The 27,544-nt window shown below is 41.2% G+C and overlaps 1 pseudogene; it reads right to left on the bottom strand.

Annotated features, from left to right (window-relative positions):
• LOC114267514 (ABC transporter C family member 8-like) overlaps positions 1-27,544 on the bottom strand; it is a 158,809-nt pseudogene that overhangs the window by 13,962 nt on the left and 117,303 nt on the right.

Raw genomic sequence — 27,544 nt, 5'->3', positions numbered from 1 at the left:
TTGAACCTTTTGGCCAAGCTTCTTGGAGAAGCTTGGCCAGCTGTTTTAGCTTCCTCTAGAAGCCTTGCACCCCCCCCTTGAACCCCTTGGCCCCTTTGAAGCTTGTCTTAGAAGCTTAGCATTGCTTATATAAGCACCTCTCCTCCTCCTTTGTTTAGGTTGGATTTTTGGAACAAAAAACCAGAGATGTATAGACATATATCTGATATACATACATACAACCCTCTATCTCTCTCCATATCTCTCTCATTCAACCATCAAACACCCTTGTTCTTGGGCCATTTCTTCATCAACTCATAGCACAAGGCATCCAACGCCTATTCCAACAGTTTGAGGCTGTTCTCTAGAGCTTAGGAGCACCCAAACTTGGTCCAAGAGGTGCTGGTTCATTGGTCTACAAGGGTGAGTCCTCATCTTCCCTTTTCTAGCCTTTTTTTTGCTTCATATCTAAGCCATAGTTGCTTGCACTTTTGGGCTCCGACCTAAACTTCAAATCATCATATTTTGAGGTCCTCTTCATGTTTGATTGAGGACCTCTTGCTGTTTGAGGATAGTAGCTAGCACTTCCTTCTTTATCTCTCATTTAGGCCCTAATCTTGCATGTTATTTTTGGCCTATGTGTAATCTGGTTTTGAGCCTGATGTAAACTGAAGATAGGCTTATTTTGAGCCCTTCTTCAACATTGAAGAAGGGCTCAACACTGTTTGGGACTTCCATGTTGTACTTCCCTTTATATCCTCTTTTTGGTCCCATTTTTGTATGTCTTGGCAGCCCCTGATGTTGCTGTTTTTGGGCTGAGGTCCGAACTCAAAAAAGCCATATTTTGACCCCCTTGTCATGTTTTATTAAGGGTCTTTGGCTGTTTGATGAATATTTTGTGTACTTCATGTTATAGCCCTCTTGTGGCCTTAATCTTGCATAAATTGTTTGCCATGCTTGTATCTGTTTTTGAGCCTTGCCATGAACTGTAAATGTGCATAGTTTGGGCCCCTCTTCAATGTTGTTGAAGGACCCTAACATGTTTGGGGTCAGCAGCTGTGAGTTGCTTCATAATCGCATGTTTAGGGCCGTTTTTGTATGCCATTTTAGCCCCATCTTTGCTTGCTGATTGGCCATGTCATAAACTGTAAAAATGCTTGTATCAGAGTTGTCTTGCTTCTGTCTTCATGCTCCATGTCCATATTATGCATGCTTTGTATAGCTCTAAGCCATTTCGGGTGCCTAATTTCGCATTTCGGGAGGAATTCCATGCATCGGGCATACTTTCGCCTCATTTCGGGGCTGTTTTGCCCCTCATTTTGCTGCTGAAATCCCATTGGCATGTTTGCATATCATTTCCATGCCATTGCATTGCGTATGCCATTGCCTCGGTTTGCGTGCCCGTGTGCACGCATTTCGAGGCACTCCATTTTCATTCATCGGCCTCTTATGTGAGTGTGGCTGAGGCTCTCTCATGTTAGTATAAGTCCATGTTGCATTCTATATGCCATTTTAGCCATTGCATTGCATATGCCATTGCCTCGGTTTGCGTGCCCGTGTGCACGCATTTCGAGGCACTTCATTTTCATATTATGGCCACTGTTTTGGGCCTAACTAGAGCTGCCTAATTCATGTTTAAGACCATCCTTTGCTTATTTGCATGCTCATCTTGCATGTTTGCTTGTATCGGCATGTTGCATCCTTAACTCGTATGCCTAAGTTGCATTGCATCTTGCATGTATCACCTTGCCTCTTGAGATGAGTATGATAGAGGCTAGGCCTCCTTGTGTGTTTATTTGGCTTGCATGCATTTTGAAATTGAAGTTGCACACTTGATTCTTTGGGCCATCATGCATGGAAATGCGTGATTGGTGGTCCGAGAATCGGGGCACATCCTCCTTTGAGTCATTAACATGATAAGGAATGTGATTGGTGCATAAATTGTTTGAATTGCATTGCCATGCTTTGCTTTGCCCTCTGCTGCTGTGAGTTGCAGGTTCTGCAGGAATTCATTGCCGGCCGGCAGTATTTAGTGCCGACCGGCAGTCAATCGATGGCCGGTGGATCTATTTTGTGCCGGTGACTAAATGATACTGCCGGTGGAAATTCTGCTCAGCCGATGATATCCCCCAGTGTCCTGAGAGGCATCCCTGAGACTTTGGCAGTTTTCAGAGGAGCAGAGCAGGGAAAACAGAGGCAAACTATGCATGGCAGTGCGATTCCGAGCCAGTCCCGAGCATGTGTTGCATCTGGCCCTCCCCCCGAGGCGGCTTACCGTTTTTCTTTAGTTTAGTTAATTTGTTAATTAATTAAGCAATTTGTAATATTTAATTAGCTTGCGTAGTTAATTAATTTGTATTATTATTTTGGTCCCTCCGAGTGAGGGCGTGTCTGTAATAAGTGTGTGTGCGTGGTGTGCATGTCTTCCAACCTCCACTTCTTTCTTCCCTTTTATTTACCTGCTTATGATGGTAGATTAGGGCACATTTATTTTAGCATACCTTATGCTATGCATGCGTGCATTCATGCATTTGTTGACATGCACCAGGCTCGGTACATCATACAAACTACATTGTACTTTTCAATTCCAAATTGAATACATGTTACTTGTAGCATTTCATATGCCATTTTAGGGTTAGCCGAGCCTGTTTAGATTGCATCTTTGCATGTGTTGCATTAGCCATTTTTAACATGAACTAGGATCATGCATATGATTACTGACAAGTTTCTGTTTTGGCTCGGAGTACTAGGTAAGCTTTTATGCTTTAGCATATCGCATGCGTGTGAATGTTGCCATGACAGTATGATTACCATGAGGCTAGCTGCTTATGTGATATAACTGCTTGAATGCCTGTGGATGGAGGTCGAATTGCTTAAATTGGGATAACACATTAAAACTGTGAATTTTAAAGCCCACTAGATAGTGGCAAAACCATCTTTTCTAAAAGCCCACTTGAGGGTGGCAAAACCTGCATTTTAGCCTACTCGCGAGTAGCAAACCATTTTCAAAACAAACATGAAATGTTTTGTTCCAATTTAGGCGATTTGGTCTATACTTGTTTGCTGTGCGCATAACATAGTAATTCTAGGCTAATAACCGGAATAAGAACACATAAAGTTTTCAAAATCAGATATCATGGTTAGTAGAGGCCGGTCTTCGGACCGGGCGAAAGGGGGTGCTCATAGCTGACCTTCCCCGATCGTACCCAAGCTCCCGAGCCGAGACAACTCCGGTGATGACGGACATGTGGCCTTTGGCACCGAGTCAGGGTTTCCTAAATTCTCCCATAAAAAATATTTAGGTGGCGACTCTGTATCTGGCAAAGCAGTCCATGTTTGGCACTACTTTTTCAAAAATCTGTTTCTCAAAACGATTTGCCAGATTTGGACTCTTTGGTTCAGATTAAGAACCGTGACACAAATCGAGTCCGAACTGTAGCACGAGGCCTCCCACGCGGGCGCTGTTACAGTTTCTGGCGACTCTGCTGGGGATTTTAGAGAGTTTGACTCGAACTCGTGATATCCTGTTTTGACTTCATTTATGTGTTTCTTTGCATTGCATGTGCATTGGTGCGCCTAGGAACATAGTGTTTGCCATCTGCCATTCCTGAACGGTTTGCCGGAGGCTTGTCTTGTCAAGGCATGTCCATAAGGCTGACCGGCTATGGGCTCTGACAGTATGGGAACACAAACCTCGGTTTACCGGGGTACCCTTTTGACCATTCGACCTAGTGCATATTCGGAATCCATAGTGACCATTCCAAACTAGGACAGGTTGCTCACCCGATGTTAGGTTGTTTGAAACCGCTGTGTGCGTAGTGAAACCCTAGCTCCTGACAAAATAGGACAGGGAAACCCTACCCCAACATAGGGGTGTTTTGGCTCTCTCTTACTTGCTATGTGCTTTTAGAGTGTATCTCTACAGGAATGCATATACCGGTTTGCACATTTGAGTATCAGGCCCGAGGGCACCAGCATCAGTATTTGGGGAATCAGTTTTACCCGAGGGTATCAGTTTACAGGCAGATATTTGGGAAACAGTGATCAGTATTGGGTACATTCATCCTAGTATGCTCAAATCTGTTCCAGTGAAATTAGGCTGAGATGCTCTCTGTTTTCCCTTTTGCAAGGTAGTCCTGGAACCATAGCTTCAGAAGGCTCCAATATCCCCCGAGGTTCATCGGACTTGTGCTGATAGACTTTGTCAGGTCAGAGACTCAGTTCAAGGGTAATCAGGGCTAGAGAAGGCTAGTCAGGCACAGACCACCAGTACAGCAGCTACCAGATCAGTGATCTTTGAGCAGTCAGGCTGAGATTTCCGAACCTATTGCCGACACAGATATACCGGTTGCTCAGTTAGATTAGAACAGTATGTCGAGTCTGGAAGAGATGGTGCGCCAACTCCAGGATAGTATGAAAGCCATGCAGCAAGACGCTGTCCGTCAAGCGGAATTCGCCAAACAACAGGCTGTGGCCATAACCCAACAGGCAGAGACAATTGCCAGATTGGAGCAGCAAACTGGAGTATCTACTTCGCACCAGACTCCTCCCCCACCAAGAGTTCCCATACTCGGGGAGGCAACCCACGTCCAGGAGGATACCGACCTTCCAACGGGGCCAGCTCCGCCCCCGATCCCGCCTCAACTATCCAAAGCACCCACTCCTATCAATCAATCGGATTCTCCCTTCGAGTCCGAGGTGGACCCCATGGCATTAAAAATGAGCAAGCTTGAAAAGTTGTTTAAGAAATCTCAAGGCGTAAAGTCCATCCCGGGCATTGAGGACGGGTACACCGACGCAGCTGTGACTCTACCGGATAGGTTCAAGATGCCTTACATCGACCGTTTTGATGGGTCAGAAGATCCCATGGTCCACCTGAGCTTGTTTTCAGATGTTTTGCGCCCGATGGGCTTGACAAGATTACAGAAGCTCTCCCTTTTTGGCAGGACCCTGTCGGGTATTGCAGTCACCTGGTATGCCAAATTGGAGGATTCAGTAAAAGAAAGCTGGGAGGAGATGGCCGAGGCCTTCGTCACACAATATTCATACAATACCCAAATCGAGATTACGACCCGTGATCTTGAGACGATGAGGCAGGAGCCGAAAGAGAGCTTCTCAGAATTCGTGGCCCGCTGGAGGGCCAAGGCCTCAATGATGACCATTAGGCCAACAGATAAGGATCAAATACGGATGATTGTGCGCAATCTCCAGCCCAAGCTAATGCAGAAAATGATCGTGATCCCCTTCCCTACCTTTCCAGACTTGCATGAGATGGGAGTGCAGATCGAGGATGCTATGAAGCAGGGCCTCTTTGACCAGAAGAAAGAGCAGCCTAGGAGGGCGTTTTCCCGCAGTTCGAATGCGACCACCAGTGGTGATGCAGGTTCAAGATCTTCTGAAGTAGACATGGTTACCACCACCGCATCAAAAACAGCCACCCCATTCACCGGTGCGTCCGGAAGTAGCTCACAAAAAACCAAATATCCACCTCGAGTCAAGAGGGTTTTCACCCCACTCCATATGCCTTTGTCAAAGGCTCTAGAGGTCTTACTTCGGAAAGGACATTTGAAACCGTTGGAACAACGGCCCCTACCCGATCCTATCCCTGCAAAGCATGACCAGACTAAGTACTGTGCGTACCACCAACAAACCGGTCATGAGACCGATAGCTGCTTTCGTCTGCGCCACGATGTACAGGATTTGTTTGACAACGAGGTCATCGCCGTGCCAGCTCAGTAAAGTCTATCACCACTGGATCAGTGAACCCGGGGGATAGTACGAGTATGTGATCAGGGGATGAACCACCTGTGGGCGGCGCTCAGTTTACTCCGGATGTGGCGTTTGGCACGCACTGTTTCGAGCATTTTACGAATGCTAGTTGTTGTGTTTTCTGACTTGGGTATTGGGTCAGTCTTCTCAATTTGTATTGAGTCAGTCTTTTCATACTGAGTCAGTCGGGTCTGTCTTGTTGTATCGAGTCAGTCCTGTTTTGTTAAAGTCGGGTGATTCCGGGGGTGTTACCTCGGGCATCACTATTTTGTTTTGTGTTTGTCTTTTTGCTTTCTTTTGAGTCTGTTTCTGCCTTGGAGCCAGTTATGCCAACAGATTTGAATGGAACAGCGATGATTTTCACACTCTTGTGTTTGCTTCTGCCGTGTGCCAGAAGTATTGAATGGAATGACAGCGCTCTTCGCCTGCCTTTTCTGTGCCTTGAAATCATTGTATCGACCTAAGTTTTTCAAAACTTTTTTTGAACACTGCGGTGAAAACGAAGAGGAAGGAATTCCTCAGGATTTGCAAAATTTTGATCATTTGAGAGAAAGAGAGGCATGCTAAGCCCTTAATGATTGAGATCATGCTTGTTAATGTGAGTACTGAGAAGGACCCTGGCTTGATCCAGATTGGTTCTACACTGTCTTCGGCGCGAGCGATTTGTCGCTTTCTTAAAAAATTTCAAAAAATATTTTGCGCAATCCTGTGAAGACTTGTGTGGAATCGCCCTTGAGATTGTGCAGCCGAGGATCGCTCTCAGCCTCAAGATTCTGTCCATTTGTTTTCAAACCTCGGACTTAAATTCAGAATGTTCAATGGTCAACCGCCATATGAGGCCTGTGTGGCCAGATTCGAAGCAGCCCTCGGACAAGAGGCAAGAAAGTCAGATCAAGAAGATTAGACCTCATCAGAAGAAGCTTGCAAAGCTGGAACGGAAGTACCTCTCGAACTAGGGGCAAAAATGTCAGATATGCTCGAAGAGCTGAAGATGAGTCCTCTTGCAAATCAACAGCCACTCTCCTGGATACGGATGGCTTCGAAACCCTATAACCATTTGGCATGGACCAAGCTACACTTTTACCCTTGAGAGGCTCGCTGGGCCGAAAACCCGGAAGGGCGACCCAGGCAAAAGTTAGAGCAAGAAAAAGAAGAAAAAGAACAAAAAAAAGAAAAAAGAAGAAAAAAGAAAAAAAAAAGAGAAAGAAAAGAACAAAAAAGGAAAATCAATGAAAAGAAAAGAAATGAAAAGAATTGAAAAGAAAAGAAAAACAAAGCTCGCAAGGTCGAAAACCCGCATCGGGCGCCTTGGCAAAAGTTAGAGCCTAAAAAGGAGAGGTTAAATACCCGAGTGTACCTTAACCCCCGAACTACGTAAGGCTTGATTCCCATGTTTGGGATACGTAGGCAACTTCATTCTGAAGTCCAGCCGTAAAATACTTCAAATTTGATCATGTCCATGTAATGGTTCTGATAATCTTTGCCTTCTCTGTATCCGAGAGTTCGGTTGCAATCATCGCTTCGAGGACTGATTATAATACGCCACGGAGCCATTCACACAAGGGGCAACTTTCCATTGCCATTCAATGCACTGCGGTGCCGTTCAAACAAGGGGCAACTTTCCGTTGCCATGCAGCTCTCTTCGAGCAAGGGGGCAATTTTGTCCAGATCCGAGGTTGTACGTCTCAAGAGTAAGTTCCGCGCTTGTTAAGCATCGGCCGTTTGCAAAAATAGTTTTTGAGAATTTTTACTGAAGCTGACTACTTTTCTCGAAAATTGTTCCATCTTTTCCAAAAACTGGACCATTTCTTGGACCCAAAATAGGAAAATTTTCAGTGCTCATAGCCTGACTTGCATGATTTCAAATCAAAAATCGAACAAGTGTGTTAATCTAACTCTCATATTGGTCAAAATTGTTTTCGTAGAAAACAAAATAAAAAAATGGTCAAAATGATGAACTAGGGGCACAATTAAGTCAGGCTTCCTGTCTTTTCCCCATTTTCCACATACTTGCCAAGAAGGGCACCCTACCTGCCAAGAAGGGCACAACTGAAGTCAACAGCAAAAGGGCCGAAAAGCTCTCTCATCCTCCAAGCAACGAGGTATCGAGCCAAGTGCGAAGCACGAGTTGGAATGGATCATGATATTCCACATCCTCATCTGGACAAATCTGATCACGTCCAAACTCCCCAACAGAGCATCGTCAACCGATGTCAGCTGCAAATTTGCTACACGCCCAGTTGTAACGCAGCCCCTCTATGGGAGAAGCTCACTGTCGTGAACAAGATTGAGAATCTGGTAGAATACCAGCGGCAAGAGCCCACAATTTCTAGGTTATCCATCAACCACCCAGGGGAGGGATTGAAAAATGAGAGATTGAAGAATAGAGAGATGTGTGATGAGAGAAAAAGTGAGAAAAGGGCTTTTTCAGAAAAATAGAGCTTGAGGGCCGAGCGATGTGAAGATCACAAATGAGAGAGGGTGGGAAACAATACCCGGTGAAACAGGCTCCCTGTGCACGTCTGTGTGTCGTGTCTTTTGTTTTGTCTCGATTCTTGTCTTGAGTCGTTCCGAGCGTGTCTCGATGTGTTTAGGTTGTTTACCTTTTGTTTTTCGTTGTTGAGTCTTTTTCACTGTGTTCAGTCGTAGGCTCAATACCCGGTTAAGAACTCTTTTCTTAATTTCAAATAATAATTGTTTTGTGCTTAGAGTGCTGTGCCATTCTTCACGTTTGTGCAAAACAAGATTCGTTCTTTCATAAAACTGCAAGGTTCAACCCAGGTCATGTGAGAACAGTAAAATCAGGATCTATCTGAAGCTATATAGGTTCCGGACTGCGAAGCAAAAGAAAAGAGGGAAAATCGAAGCATCTGAGTGTGTTTCACCTTCAGCAAATTCCGTGATTATACTCCGGACGTACCTCTTCAGGGCCTTGTCAATGCTCCGAAATATGAGTGTACCTCTACCTCAGGCGCAAGATCAATCTTGCATTGTGATGCACGTTCCAATTGCATTGTTATGCACCCACTTCACTAGCATTGTTATGCTCATTCATTGCATTGATTTTGCACATCTATCCAGCATTGTCATGCTCATTACATTTGCATTGTCATGCACCTTTTCACTTGCGTTGTCACGCACTTTCCACTTGCATTGTTATGCACGCTCTCGTATTCGGAAACACTGGGATACGTCCTTATGCTTTCCCTTCTCATTCGGAAACTCCGGGATACGTCCCTATGTTTCTTTCTCTTTTTCCGAAACTCTGGGATACGTCCCTATGTTTCTCCTTCTTTCCGAAACACCGGGATACGTCCCTACGTTTCTCTCTCTTTCCGAAACACCGGGATGCGTCCCTATGTTTCTTTCTCTTTTTCCGAAACTCCGGGATACGTCCCTATGTTTCTCCTTCTTTCCGAAACACCGGGATACGTCCCTACGTTTCTCTCTCTTTCCGAAACACCGGGATACGTCCATACGTTTCACTCCTCATTTTCCGAGACACTGGGATACGTCCTTATGTTTCTCTCCCTTTTTCCGAGATACTGGGATACGTCCTTATGTTTCTCTCCCTTTTCCGAGACACTGGGATACGTCCTTATGTTTCTCTTCCTTTTCCGAAACACCGGGATACGTCCCTACGTTCCTTTCTCCTTTTCTGAAACACCAGGATACGTCCCTATGTTTCTTCTCCTTTGTCTAATCTTTGGGATACGTCCCTAACCTTTGGGATACGTCCCTAATCTTTGGGATACGTCCCTAATCTTTGGGATACGTCCCTAACCTTTGGGATACGTCCCTAACCTTTGGGATACGTCCCTCATCTTTGGGATACGTCCCTAATCTTTGGGATACGTCCCTAATCTTTGGGATACGTCCCTAACCTTTGGGATACGTCCCTAATCTTTGGGATACGTCCCTCATCTTTGGGATACGTCCCTCATCTTTGGGATACGTCCCTCATCTTTGGGATACGTCCCTAACCTTTGGGATACGTCCCTAATCTTTGGGATACGTCCCTCATCTTTGGGATACGTCCCTAATCTTTGGGATACGTCCCTAACCTTTGGGATACGTCCCTAATCTTTGGGATACGTCCCTAATCTTTGGGATACGTCCCTAATCTTTGGGATACGTCCCTAACTTTTGGGATACGTCCCTAACCTTTGGGATACGTCCCTAACCTTTGGGATACGTCCCTAACCTTTGGGATACGTCCCTAACCTTTGGGATACGTCCCTAATCTTTGGGATACGTCCCTAATCTTTGGGATACGTCCCTAACCTTTGGGATACGTCCCTCATCTTTGGGATACGTCCCTCATCTTTGGGATACGTCCCTAATCTTTGGGATACGTCCCTAATCTTTGGGATACGTCCCTAATCTTTGGGATACGTCCCTAATCTTTGGGATACGTCCCTAACCTTTGGGATACGTCCCTAACCTTTGGGATACGTCCCTCATTTTTGGGATACGTCCCTAATCTTTGGGATGCGTCCCTAATCTTTGGGATACGTCCCTAATCTTTGGGATACGTCCCTAACCTTTGGGATACGTCCCTAATCTTTGGGATACGTCCCTCATCTTTGGGATACGTCCCTCATCTTTGGGATACGTCCCTAACCTTTGGGATACGTCCCTAATCTTTGGGATACGTCCCTCATCTTTGGGATACGTCCCTAATCTTTGGGATACGTCCCTAACTTTTGGGATACGTCCCTAACCTTTGGGATACGTCCCTAACCTTTGGGATACGTCCCTAATCTTTGGGATACGTCCCTAACCTTTGGGATACGTCCCTCATCTTTGGGATACGTCCCTAATCTTTGGGATACGTCCCTAACTTTTGGGATACGTCCCTAACCTTTGGGATACGTCCCTAACCTTTGGGATACGTCCCTAACCTTTGGGATACGTCCCTAATCTTTGGGATACGTCCCTAATCTTTGGGATACGTCCCTAACCTTTGGGATACTTCCCTCATCTTTGGGATACGTCCCTCATCTTTGGGATACGTCCCTAATCTTTGGGATACGTCCCTAATCTTTGGGATACGTCCCTAACCTTTGGGATACGTCCCTCATCTTTGGGATACGTCCCTCATCTTTGGGATACGTTCCTCATCTTTGGGATACGTCCCTAACCTTTGGGATACGTCCCTCATCTTTGGGATACGTCCCTCATCTTTGGGATACGTCCCTAACCTTTGGGATACGTCCCTAATCCTTGGGATACGTCCCTAATCTCTGGGATACGTCCCTAACCCTTGGGATACGTCCCTAATCCTTGGGATACGTCCCTATGTTTCTCCCTCTTCTGTTAAAAGCGTTCGGAATACGTTCCAATGCTCACACCATTCCGAAACACCGGGATATGTCCCTATGTTTCTCCCTGTTCCATTTCCCCACACGATTTCAGTGCGTTTGGAATTCATCTTAGGTTGCATTGTCATGCACACCTCTTCACTTGTGTTGTCACGCACTTTCCACTTGCATTGTTTTATCAAACCGGCTTCGCGAAAGCGTATAAGTCCAATTACAAACCGGCTTCGCGTAGCGTATAAGTCCAACTTTCAAAACCGGCTTCGCGTAGCGTATAAGTCCAATTGTCAAAGTCTTCCTGCATATCATTTGCATCCTGCCCCTGAACTACGCTGGTTTGATTCCTTGCAAAGGGATACGTAGGCAGCCTGTGGGCACAACCATTTATTTATCGGTATTTTGTTTGTTTGTCCAAGTCTTCGGCCTTGTCAAAAATGGGTCGTCTCTGGGCTTTGACATTCACTCCCGTCATTGTTATGACTTTCGAGTTCTGTCAAAGAGGGGCAACTGTAGACACCCCATTTTTGACCGCCCTTAAGACTTGGGCACTACTGATGGTTTGCTCGGTGTTGAGAGATGTGCAGGGCAAAGAATCAGTTTCTTCGGCTAGAAGAGAGGCAAATCTTTCAAAATACTTTGTTTAGGGTTTTGGAGTTGAAGAAAAGAGGAAAGGAGAGGAGAAAACTAGTTTGGGAGAAGTTCGGCATGAATCCGGGTAGAAGCGAGTCGAGCAGCCCCCGCTGAATCGGGCTTATCTATCTGTACACTTGGAGTTTAGCTATGGGGCCACCACCATCGGAAAGCTTACTTCCGGGGCTTCATTTTTCACTCAAGAATCTCCTAGAGCCAAGTCCGGGTGGGGGAGATATGATCAGTTGAAGTCGGGCATCATCCCGGTTGGATCGAATCTGCGCGGCTTCACGGAAAAGGGCATAACTTTTTGCACAGGAGGAATTTTGATGCAAGGTTTGCGCCATTGGAAAGCTAACTTCCGGGGCTTCAATCTGGACATCCACCGGCACTTTTTTGACCTCACCGGCCACCCATTGGCACTCTGTTTGTGCCGACCGGCAATTTATTGTGCCGACCGGCCATTTATTGTGCCGACCGGCAGATTAAAGTGGCCGACCGGCAGTTTTTGCTAGCCGACGACCTTCCAGAGCATTCTGCAGATTGAGTGGATTCCAGCTGTGCCAGCTGGAATGCACAGAATTGATCCCCCACGTGCATGTGTGTTTGTTTTGCACCTTGTGAGCCTTTGACCCCCTTAACCTTCTAGAAGCTTGAACCTTTTGGCCAAGCTTCTTGGAGAAGCTTGGCCAGCTGTTTTAGCTTCCTCTAGAAGCCTTGCACCCCCCCCCCCCCTTGAACCCCTTGGCCCCTTTGAAGCTTGTCTTAGAAGCTTAGCATTGCTTATATAAGCACCTCTCCTCCTCCTTTGTTTAGGTTGGATTTTTGGAACAAAAAACCAGAGATGTATAGACATATATCTGATATACATACATACAACCCTCTATCTCTCTCCATATCTCTCTCATTCAACCATCAAACACCCTTGTTCTTGGGCCATTTCTTCATCAACTCATAGCACAAGGCATCCAACGCCTATTCCAACAGTTTGAGGCTGTTCTCTAGAGCTTAGGAGCACCCAAACTTGGTCCAAGAGGTGCTGGTTCATTGGTCTACAAGGGTGAGTCCTCATCTTCCCTTTTCTAGCCTTTTTTTTGCTTCATATCTAAGCCATAGTTTCTTGCACTTTTGGGCTCCGACCTAAACTTCAAATCATCATATTTTGAGGTCCTCTTCATGTTTGATTGAGGACCTCTTGCTGTTTGAGGATAGTAGCTAGCACTTCCTTCTTTATCTCTCATTTAGGCCCTAATCTTGCATGTTATTTTTGGCCTATGTGTAATCTGGTTTTGAGCCTGATGTAAACTGAAGATAGGCTTATTTTGAGCCCTTCTTCAACATTGAAGAAGGGCTCAACACTGTTTGGGACTTCCATGTTGTACTTCCCTTTATATCCTCTTTTTGGTCCCATTTTTGTATGTCTTGGCAGCCCCTGATGTTGCTGTTTTTGGGCTGAGGTCCGAACTCAAAAAAGCCATATTTTGACCCCCTTGTCATGTTTTATTAAGGGTCTTTGGCTGTTTGATGAATATTTTGTGTACTTCATGTTATAGCCCTCTTGTGGCCTTAATCTTGCATAAATTGTTTGCCATGCTTGTATCTGTTTTTGAGCCTTGCCATGAACTGTAAATGTGCATAGTTTGGGCCCCTCTTCAATGTTGTTGAAGGACCCTAACATGTTTGGGGTCAGCAGCTGTGAGTTGCTTCATAATCGCATGTTTAGGGCCGTTTTTGTATGCCATTTTAGCCCCATCTTTGCTTGCTGATTGGCCATGTCATAAACTGTAAAAATGCTTGTATCAGAGTTGTCTTGCTTCTGTCTTCATGCTCCATGTCCATATTATGCATGCTTTGTATAGCTCTAAGCCATTTCGGGTGCCTAATTTCGCATTTCGGGAGGAATTCCATGCATCGGGCATACTTTCGCCTCATTTCGGGGCTGTTTTGCCCCTCATTTTGCTGCTGAAATCCCATTGGCATGTTTGCATATCATTTCCATGCCATTGCATTGCGTATGCCATTGCCTCGGTTTGCGTGCCCGTGTGCACGCATTTCGAGGCACTCCATTTTCATTCATCGGCCTCTTATGTGAGTGTGGCTGAGGCTCTCTCATGTTAGTATAAGTCCATGTTGCATTCTATATGCCATTTTAGCCATTGCATTGCATATGCCATTGCCTCGGTTTGCGTGCCCGTGTGCACGCATTTCGAGGCACTTCATTTTCATATTATGGCCACTGTTTTGGGCCTAACTAGAGCTGCCTAATTCATGTTTAAGACCATCTTTTGCTTATTTGCATGCTCATCTTGCATGTTTGCTTGTATCGGCATGTTGCATCCTTAACTCGTATGCCTAAGTTGCATTGCATCTTGCATGTATCACCTTGCCTCTTGAGATGAGTATGATAGAGGCTAGGCCTCCTTGTGTGTTTGTTTGGCTTGCATGCATTTTGAAATTGAAGTTGCACACTTGATTCTTTGGGCCATCATGCATGGAAATGCGTGATTGGTGGTCCGAGAATCGGGGCACATCCTCCTTTGAGTCATTAACATGATAAGGAATGTGATTGGTGCATAAATTGTTTGAATTGCATTGCCATGCTTTGCTTTGCCCTCTGCTGCTGTGAGTTGCAGGTTCTGCAGGAATTCATTGCCGGCCGGCAGTATTTAGTGCCGACCGGCAGTCAATCGATGGCCGGTGGATCTATTTTGTGCCGGTGACTAAATGATACTGCCGGTGGAAATTCTGCTCAGCCGATGATATCCCCCAGTGTCCTGAGAGGCATCCCTGAGACTTTGGCAGTTTTCAGAGGAGCAGAGCAGGGAAAACAGAGGCAAACTATGCATGGCAGTGCGATTCCGAGCCAGTCCCGAGCATGTGTTGCATCTGGCCCTCCCCCCGAGGCGGCTTACCGTTTTTCTTTAGTTTAGTTAATTTGTTAATTAATTAAGCAATTTGTAATATTTAATTAGCTTGCGTAGTTAATTAATTTGTATTATTATTTTGGTCCCTCCGAGTGAGGGCGTGTCTGTAATAAGTGTGTGTGCGTGGTGTGCATGTCTTCCAACCTCCACTTCTTTCTTCCCTTTTATTTACCTGCTTATGATGGTAGATTAGGGCACATTTATTTTAGCATACCTTATGCTATGCATGCGTGCATTCATGCATTTGTTGACATGCACCAGGCTCGGTACATCATACAAACTACATTGTACTTTTCAATTCCAAATTGAATACATGTTACTTGTAGCATTTCATATGCCATTTTAGGGTTAGCCGAGCCTGTTTAGATTGCATCTTTGCATGTGTTGCATTAGCCATTTTTAACATGAACTAGGATCATGCATATGATTACTGACAAGTTTCTGTTTTGGCTCGGAGTACTAGGTAAGCTTTTATGCTTTAGCATATCGCATGCGTGTGAATGTTGCCATGACAGTATGATTACTATGAGGCTAGCTGCTTATGTGATATAACTGCTTGAATGCTTGTGGATGGAGGTCGAATTGCTTAAATTGGGATAACACATTAAAACTGTGAATTTTAAAGCCCACTAGATAGTGGCAAAACCATCTTTTCTAAAAGCCCACTTGAGGGTGGCAAAACCTGCATTTTAGCCTACTCGCGAGTAGCAAACCATTTTCAAAACAAACATGAAATGTTTTGTTCCAATTTAGGCGATTTGGTCTATACTTGTTTGCTGTGCGCATAACATAGTAATTCTAGGCTAATAACCGGAATAAGAACACATAAAGTTTTCAAAATCAGATATCATGGTTAGTAGAGGCCGGTCTTCGGACCGGGCGAAAGGGGGTGCTCATAGCTGACCTTCCCCGATCGTACCCAAGCTCCCGAGCCGAGACAACTCCGGTGATGACGGACATGTGGCCTTTGGCACCGAGTCAGGGTTTCCTAAATTCTCCCATAAAAAATATTTAGGTGGCGACTCTGTATCTGGCAAAGCAGTCCATGTTTGGCACTACTTTTTCAAAAATCTGTTTCTCAAAACGATTTGCCAGATTTGGACTCTTTGGTTCAGATTAAGAACCGTGACACAAATCGAGTCCGAACTGTAGCGCGAGGCCCCACGCGGGCGCTGCTACAATATCAAAAATATATATCATACCAAAAATAAAAAGGACTAAATGGTTTAAGAAAAAACACTTAGGACTAACTTGAGCAACCTTACCAAAATGGGATTTATGAGTAATTTTTCCATTATTAAATCCAACTTGAAAGGATCTAACTCCTTCTAAAATATACACTCAAGTCGGAGAATTAATTCCAAAACCAAAAATAAAAAAAAACCCATTTATGGTTTGTAGCATCCACAATTTTCAGTTATTGTCGAGATAATTTATATTGAAAATAAAATTCTCTAACTATTTTATTTGATTAGTATTACTGTTCAGTGTGTTTGGTTTTAGTTTTCTGAATTCAGTTTTCTGAAAATTGTGTTTTATATTTTTCATATTTTTTTGTTTTTAGTTAATAGTTTTTAAATTTTAAGTAATTTTTTTTATAACTTTTTTTGATGTACCTTACTTAGATGTATCTACATAGTAAAATAATTGTGAAAAAATATTTTAAAAAATTAATAAATACACAAAAATACAAAAAATGTACAAATTTTCATTTTTTTTATTTTTTTATTTTTTGGTAATTAATGTATTTTTTAAATATTGTTTTCACAAATATTATACTTTTTAAGTGTATTTATGTTAGGTGTGTTTAAGAATTAAAAAAAAAAATTGCTTAACATATTAAAAAAATTCATTGAAAACATTAAAATACGGAAAACAAAAAATTTTATGTTTTCTGAAAACCATAATCAAACAAACTGTTATTTCTTTTCTAAATTTTAAACACGGGTTCATGAAATGGACATATGTGAAATAAAAATATTAGACTCTAAATATTTTATCAAAAAAATTACAAAACTACTCACCTAAGTGTAGTGTTTTGATAAATTTTTTACTAGATTATTTTGTATCTCTAAGATTGCTCTATGCAAAAAGGCTATATTGGAAAATGACTTGGTGCAAGAAACTAAATGATGTAAGGGTATTTTTTGAGTAATTCTATTTTCACACACCAAAACATCTCATTCCACATCTTTTCTTAATACACATACTAACTAATTTTGAATTTTGTAATTTTACTCAATGCACAACCCTTTTTGCCAAAAATATCATTCTTTTTAACATACACTCATTTGCAAGTGTTGTTTCTTCTTCCCTGCTTTGGTCTTGAAAAGAATTTTCATTATGTATAACTCTGTTAGTCTCTTATTTGTTAATTTTGATGGCTATTATTCATTGTTTGTTTCCATTTGTGGGAATATAGTTCCTAGTGGGTGAGTTGGAGCCACTACTACTTTACTCAGCTGCAATTCTTGAATATTTGACAGCAGAAGTGCTTGAGCTGGCTGGAAATGCAAACAAAGATCTGAAAGTGAAGAGAATCACACCGAGTAATTAGGGTTTTGGTGGAGAAGATAAGTACACTTTAGTAATTTTATTTTAGAACAAAACTATAATAAAAAAATAAATCATTAAATGTGTGCACAGAGGTAGGTAAGTGTGTGGAAATATAATTCCTCATATTTTTTAGGAATATTTTGCTAATAAGTTCCATCACATAAACAAATATTTCAATTAAACCCAATTTTTTTTTATTGATTTGTTAAGTCCTATTAGTGGAGAGTTTCTTTCGGTGCGATCCTATTTTCAATTTTGGTAGTATTTTGGTGGACGACAATATCTTTTTATTAATGTAACAGGTATGATATGAAACTACAATGTGTCAGATATTAATGTGACGGTCCAACGTGATGGGTATGATGTGACACTCCAAAAAACTAAAACTTCCTTAATGTATTTTTCTCAAATGTGACAACGTGGTAGATATGATGTGACACTTTAAATCTTTTACTCAAAAAAACTAAAAATTCCTTATTGTACTTTTTTTCAAATGTGACAACGTGGCGGGTAATGATGTAACGCTCCAAAAAACATTAAAAACTCAGTAGTGTACTTTTTTCTAAATGTGACAACGTGGCTGGTATGATGTGATACTCCAAAAAAACTAAAACTCATTGGTATACTTTTTCTAAATATAACAACGTGGTGGGTATACTATCATACTCCAAAAAAACTAAAATCTCATTAATGTACTTTTTTTTAAAATGTAACAAAGTGGTGGATATGATGTGACACTCGAAAAAAACCAAAAACTCATTAGTGTATTTTTTTCCAAACGTGACATGTGACACTCTAATGTGGCGAGTATAATATGACAGTGCAAAAAATTAAAAACTCTTTAGTGTATTTTTTTTAAATGTGACATTCCAACGTAGTGAGTATGATGTGACACTAAAAAACTTTTTAATATACTTTTTTCAAATGTGACACTCTAATGTGGTGGATAAATGAGTTATTACACATCAAAAAAGACTAAATGAATTACAAAAAAAAAAAAAGGATTATAGGAATTACAAATTCAAAATATCAGACTTATTGATCAATCTCCTTATTTCCTAAGGTCAAATGGATAATATCTTCAATATATGATCCGTGCCAAAAGCAATGAGAGAGCTCAATGTAACAGTGTGCTCTCTCTGTAGAATTCCTCATTTGAGAGGGACAAAAAAAAAAACCTTACTAATACAAAGCTGCATATTTATTTTTATTTGGGCAAATTACATATACCCCCCTCGAGGTTTAGCTAAATTACAGATGCCTCCTGAGATTTGAAAAATTACAGATACCCCCCTGAAGGTTATATTTTCATAACAAATTAGGGGGTAATTTGTTATGAAAATATAAACCTCGGGGGGCAATTTGTTATGAAAATACAAACCTCAAAGGGGTATCTGTAATTTCTTAAACCTCAGAGGTATCTATAATTTAGCTAAACCTCGAGGGAGGTATATATAATTTGCCCTATTTATTTTCATCTAAACCAACCTTTATTTCAGTCCAAACCTTAGTAGAAGAAACCTTATTACCTTAGTTGACTGGCATAAAATCTGCTATCTCCAAATCTTCTTGTCCCTTCGTCTCAAAACATCTACATTCATTGAATCAGATTGTGAGATTATCGCATTTCAAGATTTTCAATGACCTATGGTTGTGTTTTGGAACTGAGAGATAGTAGAAAAAATTGGGAACAGAAGATACTTTGCCTAGTTGACTCGCTAATGGTTAACTACTTCGGCACCAAATTAATTGTCTATTTATTCTTCATCAACACAGCTTATTATCAGAGTTCAGAATTGTAACGCCCCAACTTTCAAGCCGTTAAATACACACAATAATATAACACAAGTAGGATAGATAACCAGAACATCTAAATATACATATATAACCAGAGTTAATATCACAGATAATTCGTTTATGTTCCATTACAGGATTACCAAAACATTGCCAAACCAAAAGTCAAAAGGAAAAAAAAAACAACTAGTCTAAGTCTTCAAATGAACCACAGCTCCAACACTTCATCTTGTTTGCCTTCGAAATAACCTTCACCATTGTAAACTGCTTCGTCACTTGACATGACACGCCATGAGCTTGGAATGCCCAGTAAAAACACACACACCCCCATATCTTTTTTCAACCAATCAACCATACACAGAATAAAATAGGTAACATAACTGTGTGAGTGATTTTCTAACCACACTGCCCGCTTAGTAACCAGCTGGAGAGCACCGGCAGAATAGATGGCACCTGGCTGACCTGCAACAGAAAGAGAAGATTCCGACGGTGGTTCGTCTACCCGGGGGCACTCCGACGATCAAGTCAGTATATCTCTCAAAGATAAATCAAGTGCTAAACTCACAAGCTTGAGTATCAAAATCACACTTTAGACCCATGGGAGTGCCTCTCTTTTATAGCCAACATAAACCTAGTCCCAATAGAAGCTTAACTTCTATGGACTCAAGATTACTGCTAATCTTGGACTCCCAGTAAGATTAGGATAAACTCTCTAAGAGTCTTATCTTAATACAAACTGAAGTCTTCTCTCATTCTAGGACTCTTGTCCCTCATCCAGGTTGAGTTCCCTTTTCATTCTAGGACTCTTGTCCTTTATCCACTTATCTCGGATTCCGATATCTTCGGAGATAACCTCGGCCTTGCTGAGATCACCTCGGCGTCACGACCAGGACACGTGGCACCTCGGCTGACACGTCGGCGTCACCTTGCCACGTGTTAGTACTCAAAAAATATATCCCCACAACTGCCCCCTAGGTTCTATTACCTCGACATTCTGAGGTGATGGAACCTACACTGTTCGTTCATCTGTGCCCCTCTGTCCGAGATCAAACTTGCCGACCTCAAAGTTCCCTGGACTTTACTGTCCACTGGTGTCAAGAATCAAGTTCATGCTTTCCAAGCTGCTTGAAATCACACCTTCTAGCTGAGGTTCTGGTTCCATTAATTCGTAAACTCCAAGAGCTTTGCAACTGCTCCACTCACACTCTCTGGTGAGTTCCCGATTTCCAGTCATCTATTTGACTCCGACGGTTTTCATATCGGCGTTCATTTCACTTTGTAGGTTCATAAACTCTTTACTTGCTATTAAGCTCAATCTTTCATAACTCTTCTGAATCTGTTTACTTGCCATCTGTTGCCTTCTATTTTCGTCTGTCTTCAAGTTTTGAATTGTTTGAATGCCTGGCACTGTTCTTGTCATATCCGCTTTCTGTTGCTAGCATTGTGTCTGGGTCATTACTTTCTTGTTCTTCACATACTTACTTAGTGCCTGTGCACTTGGCTTTATTCTTGAACTTTGTCGTCTTCTTGACTATTTTTCTCTTTTTTCATTCAATCATCTGACTTTTTCTCTTTCTAGCTCTTTTGCTTAAATCCGTCATTGTTCCAAGCTTTCAAGCTTCTGCAACTGTCTTCGTTCCTCTCCTCCGGTGAAGCTTACGTCATTCTGTCATTGTCGTCAGACTTCGGCAATTCTCATTCCGGCTTCCCTCTTTCTGGTAAGCCACTGTTCCTCCTTGTTTTATTTCTTGTTGCTTTCCAAGAAGCTCTGCTTCATTGTTAATCACCATTGCTGTTTTACCCATTGTTTCCAAATCATCTTCTTGAATACACACTGTTCACACATCTGTTGATTTCTGCCACTGTTCTTGGCTTGACACACTTGTGCAATCTTTTTGTCTTGATTTCCTGATAGCTTCATCACCATTCTTGATTACGAATTACATTCTTGTTTCTGTTTTCTGTGTCTTTTTCTAGATTCTTGCTTTCAATCCTTGCCTTCAAATTCCGAAGTGCCAATTGCCAAGAAGAGCCTTGATCAAACTCTTCGGGAGATCGATGCTGAGCTTGAGGCTGAGAAGGCTGCTGAGAAGTCTTCCCAACTGTCTTTTATATCCTGCCATTGATGCCGAGTAGTTTTGTTTCCATCTTTTACTTCTTGTACCTTGTACCTTGTACTTTGTTCGTCTTTGTATGCTTTTAATCCGGCCGACGTGCCATTTTTGTAGTCTGAATAATTTATTTTTCAATATTTAGGCCGAAATGCCTTATTTCTTCTTTAAATGCATTTCTCTGATTTCTTCTTTGAATGTATGTCTTCTTTTTTCTGCTCTTGTATGATTCTATACTTAGAATAATTTGCATGTCTTCAAAGTACACCTTGACTGTGCAATCTCTTCGGGTAAAATACCTCTGTCACAACTTCTAATCTTGCTGATCTCGGCCTTGTCCTAACACTTGAAAATATTGTAACAAATATTTTCACAAGTGTTGCTTAGGACTTGTCACTTTCTCAATGTCTTTTATCAAGACTTCAGTTTTCCATATTTCAAGTTTTGACAACCTGGTAGTCTCGGCAAGTACGCAGATATTGCTTGAACTTGATTTTAACTTGTAAATTTTTCTCAAAAATTTCAACAAGTGTTTAACCATTATCCTTTATCATCACCTCGGCTTAACTTCAGCTTGTAAATTTTTCTCAAAATTTCAACAAGTGTTTAAACCATCTTCCTTTATCATAACCTCGGTTTAATTATAACTTGTAAATTCACACAGAATTCAACAAGTGTTTAAACCAATCTTCTTCCGATACGACCTCGGTTTAACTTCAACTTGTAAATTCACACAGAATTTCAACAAGTGTTAAATATCACATCGGTTTAACTTCAACTTGTTAATTCACACAGAATTTCAACAAGTGTTAAACATTATCTTGGTTTAACTTCAACTTGTAAATTCACACAGAATTTCAATAAGTGTTAAATATCATCTCGGTTTAACTTCAACTTGTAAATTCACACAGAATTTCAACAAGTGTTAAATATCACATCGGTTTAACTTCAACTTGTAAATTCACACAGAATTTCAACAAGTGTTAAACATGACCTCGGTTTAACTTCAACTTGTAAATTGCTACAAATTTCAACAAGTGGTAAACATCATATCGGTTTAACCAACTTGTAAATTGCTACAAATTTCAACAAGTGGTAAACATCATCTTGGTTTAACCAACTTGTAAATTGCTACAAATTTCAACAAGTGGTAAACATCATATCGGTTTAACCAACTTGTAAATTGCTACAAATTTCAACAAGTGGCAAACATCATATCGGTTTAACCGACTTGTAAATTGCTACAAATTTCAACAAGTGGTAAACATCATCTCGGTTTAACCGACTTGTAAATTGCTACAAATTTCAACAAGTGGTAAACAAACATCATCTCGGTTTAACCAACTTGTAAATTGCTGCAAATTTCAACAAGTGGTAAACATCATATCGGTTTAACCGACTTGTAAATTGCTACAAATTTCAACAAGTGGTAAACATCATCTCGGTTTAACCGACTTGTAAATTGCTACAAATTTCAACAAGTGGTAAACATCATATCGGTTTAACCAACTTGTAATTTGCTACAAATTTCAACAAGTGGTAAACATCATATCGGTTTAACCAACAAGTAAATTGCTACAAATTTTTAACAAGTGGTAAACATATTCTTCTTCTCTCTGCCCCCTGCATGGCTTCCACATACTCCTTTGCGAACCTTATAAAAGGTCTTCAACCTGGCTAACTGCAGTCCAACCTTGTGTGTTTTCTTTTTTTTATCTTCTGGGATCTAAGATTTGCTCACTGAGCTCTTCTCTTCTCGGACTTAAGTACTGAGATCTTGTCTGCTAGAATCTTGGATCTGCTCACTCAGGTTGAGCTCTTCTCTTCTCGGACCTATTCATCTAGGCCGAGATCATGTCTTCTAGGATCCGGGATCCAAGATCTGGAATCCAGGATCTGCTCACTTAGGATGAGTTCTTCTATACTTGAATGTTATCTCCTTGGGAGCGCTCATGCCCGTTGTCTTTGCATCCCTTCTGGAATGGTCTTCGTTCCTCCGCAGGTATCTATCCTTTCATACCTGGAGGTCATCTTTGTTTGTAGTATCCGCTTCGATCTGTTGTCTTTGGTGCATCACCTTTCTGGCTGGCGTCTTTCACTCCGTGACTCTGGTCATGATTTTCTGTGTTGCGGTCGTCCCCTTCAATGTTGAGGTTGATAGGTCTCCCACTCCCAGCAGGAGCGTTGTCCTCAATCTGATCCTTCTGTCCGTCATTGGCCATCTATTCTTCTTTCTTTCCTTGGCCATCTATTCTTCTTTCTTTCATTGGCCATCTATTCTTCTTTCTTTCCCACAGACGGTGCCAAATTGTGTGAGTGATTTTCTGACCACACTGCCCGCTTAGTAACCAGCTGGAGAGCACCGGCAGAATAGATGGCACCTGGCTGACCTGCAATAGAAAGAGAAGATTCCGGCGGTGGTTCGTCCACCCGGGGGCACTCCGACGATCAAGTCAGTATATCTCTCAAAGATAAATCAAGTGCTAAACTCACAAGCTTGAGTATCAAAAGCATACTTTAGACCTATGGGAGTGCCTCTCTTTTATAGCCAACATAAACCTAGTCCCAATAGAAGCTTAACTTCTATGGACTCAAGATTATTGCTAATCTTGGACTCCCAGTAAGATTAGGATAAACTCTCTAAGAGTCTTATCTTAATACAAACTGAAGTTTTCTCTCATTCTAGGACTCTTGTCCCTCATCCAGGTTGAGTTCCCTTTTCATTCTAGGACTCTTGTCGCTTATCCACTTATCTCGGATTCCGATATCTTCGGAGATAACCTCGGTCTTGCTGAGATCACCTCGGCGTCACGACCAGGACACGTGGCACCTCGGCTGACACGTCGGCGTCACCTTGCCACGTGTTAGTACTCAGAAAATATATCCCCACAATAACATACAATATTACAACAAGGGTCTATGAATTAGTAGTTAGACTAGACATCTAGAATCCCCTAAAGAGATCCTTCTACCCAACCACAAGGATTGAAAACCAGACTATTCAGAACTCCCCCTTTTGCTGCTTTGCAGACCTTACCACCTATGCCCACCTCCTGGCTATTTACCGGTCAGTGACATTGATGGACCTCAAAAGGGACAGCCAAACAAATGGGCTCGCTTACACCCAAATCGTGCCTAGGGTTCGCTTACACCCTGCACATACCATACCAAAGGGCTCGCTTACACCCCGAAACCATCGCATAGAGTCTGAATACATCCGTGTCAACCTAGGGGCTCGCTTTGACCGCTTGCACAAGACTTAACTCATTTGGTTTTAATCCCATCAAAATTCATGCCATTCATATGTATAAATTATTCCAACACTAATGTGAACGTCACCCATTGCCAACCCCTTATCATTTCCCGTTTATTGGATCTTTTGCTGAGCAAGTTAGTCACATTCGGTAATTCGGTAATATAAAAGAGCATGAGACAAACATAAGAGAAGAAATATAGCCCATGATAAGCATACATAAGTATGGTAAGGCAAGCATATAACATTAGGCATGCTTTGAAATACTTAGAGACAAATAACACAATAAAACACTATTTCCAGCACAGTTTGGTTCTGCAGGGCTAACAAAGAATGCTTTGGGAAAAATACTTCTAGGTCAAATTAGGGGCTGAAATTGCACAAAAATAATAATTAACCTGTCTAGTTTCAATTTCAATTCTCGGAATTTGCACAGCACCTCCAGAAATTCATCTACAAACTATATTCAAAAACCTGTCCATATTTGTTACCCTTTGGGAAAACTAGTTTTCCTCTCAATTTACCCAATGATTTTCACCCAAATAAATTCCATTGGAAAGAGGACTCAGAATTCTAAGTTTTGACAAAAGAACCAACATGAGATGATTTTTATGGAATTTTATAAAATTGAAAGAAGGGGACTGTTTTTCAGAGACTCAGGACCAGATTTCTAAATAAAATATCCAAGCCCTAAAAACACATAATTAGGGGCTAGTAAAATTATCACAAGCTCTAAACACGCCAAATAGCCTACAATAAATTCAGATTTGAAAAATAAATAGGTTTGATATTTCTTTTAAATTAGAGAAGTTGCAACAGTGCATAATTTGAAAAATTTGTAAGGCAAAGTCACTAAATCAAACCCACACTTTCATACACATCAAAAACCCTATATACCATTAATATGCAACACAAGAGGGTATCTAGAAAATAGGATGAGATGGGTGAAAGAATTGGAGAAGACATGGAAGGGTGTGTTCTTACCTTGACCCTAGAAGGCACCATTTTCTTCCTTTTCTTTTCTTCTTTTTCTTTTCTTCTTCTCTACTTCCCTCTAATCACACTCTCCTTCTCTCACCCTCTCCTTGGCTGCTGGTATGTGTGTGTGTGGCATTGAGACAAGGCTCCTAATTTATAGGAAATATTAGGGTATCTAGATATTTTTTTTTATTTTGTTTTTCAATCAATTCTCCACCAAAATATTATTTGTGACACCTATGTACATAATCAAATAAATAATATTCTATTCAAATAAATAATAAATATTCAAATAAATAATAAATAAAAGAACAACAAAAACAAAAATAAAATTAAAAATAAAATGTATGAATTAATTTATAAACTAAGAGGTAAATAAATAAAAACCAAGTTTTAGGATATTTCCAATTGTAAGGTGGTGTTCTCGGTTTAATTTTGATAATATACAGGAAAATTATTCTTTATTGGGCCATTTTGCAGAACTTTACGAAACTAGGTGCTGAAATGCTATTAAACTAAGGCTTAGGGTTTCATGTGTAATTACCAAAAATTAGGGTCTCTACAAGAATTCCTCCTGTAGCTGGACCAGTACTCAGATACAAGCTTAGAAAATGAAGAATTGGTCTCCATAAGCTTTGAAGGCTCATCATACTCAACTAGTTCCCCTGCAAAACCATAACATGACACATTTACATTAATAAGCTTCATTTCAATATCCAAACACTGCCATGAAAGACATTTCAACATACTAGTTTAAAATTTAGGCTGCATATAATACTAAAAAATTATTGGTCTAGGGCCTTTTTGTGTGTGTGTTTGTGTTTGTGTGTTGAAAAAAAGCATATATGTCTAGGGGGGAAAAGAGAAACATTCATGTGAACCTTGATTGTGCAGAATAGAAGCATACCGAAAGAAAGGACCATGACCATGTCACTGTCTATGACGGTTGGAACTCTGTGAGCTACAGTTATCACCGTGCAATTTGAGAGTTCTTCCTTAATGATTCTCTGTAGAGTGGCGTCAGTGTCGAAGTCAATGGAAGCGGTTGCTTCATCTAGGACTAGAATTCTGTTTCTCCTAAGAAGGACTACCAAGACAGAAGAGCTGGTGTTGGCCCACACTCCAGTTCTCGCCTTCATCGCTCACTGTAAAATATAATAAAAGACATTGTTTTTCATTCACTATTAATTTCAACCTTATAAAGTTTGAGTTCAACTCACCTGAAGAATCTAGTAAATTAGGAAAGGCTGCTGATGGTAGCCTTAGGTTGGCACTTCTCCAAAGCCTACAAATCAAGAATTAATCAGATTTATCATTTGTCACATATTTACTAACAAAACATATTGTTCTAAAATTATGAAATTTTCTTATTGACATGCCACATATCAATCGTGGATGTATACGGGGATTTAGAATTGATAGGCTTTACCTGCCATATTTCATCATCAGAATAAAGGCCTAAAGGATCCAAATTCATTCGCATAGTACCCTTGAAAAGTGTTGGCTCTTGAGGGATGATGCTGAGCTTCATCCTTAAATCCTTAAGACCTATTGAGCAAATGTCAAGTCCATCCATAAGAATTTTCCCACTATCTGGTTCTACTAGACGAAACAAAGCACATATGAGTGTAGTTTTGCCACTTCCAGTCCTTCCAACAATGCCTACTTTGGTCCCTTCTGTGAAAGTGCAAGTGATGCCCTTGAGAACCAATGGAGCATTCAACTGGTATCTTATCTGAATTCAACCAAAGAATAATGAATCATTAGATTTAAATACCATCAGTTAAGTTACAAGCTAGCTACTAGGATAAAGGTTTATAAAGCATTTATTCAATTTTAGGGATGAATCTGTTAAATTTTCACTGGAGCTTATTATGTTAGCTTGTTTAGCATTTTGGAGATTAAAGATAGAAGTGATCACAAATTAGGAAAGGGGACTTGAAGATCACCCTATGGACGACTACTAATTAGGTGAGGAGTCTTGGAATCCAAAGCAAAACTATTAGTAAAGAAAGCACATTACAGTTTTTTTTTTTCTCCAAATAACTTAAATGAACCAAGCACAACATTTCAACACTTTTACGAAAGATGTTTAAATTGTTTCACCAAAGATTGTGTTTGTGCCCAACAAGAAGCATTCTTATCTTCAGATCGTGTAACGCTACCTTGCCTTTGGAAGGCCATGAAGATGGTGGTCTTTGTCCTCCACAATTGCATGAGGATTACCAT

This window comes from Camellia sinensis, chromosome 15 (genome assembly GCF_055761805.1).
Source record: "Camellia sinensis isolate YWXY chromosome 15, ASM5576180v1, whole genome shotgun sequence".
NCBI lineage: Eukaryota > Viridiplantae > Streptophyta > Magnoliopsida > Ericales > Theaceae > Camellia > Camellia sinensis.
This window is presented reverse-complemented; position numbering and strand designations above follow the sequence as displayed.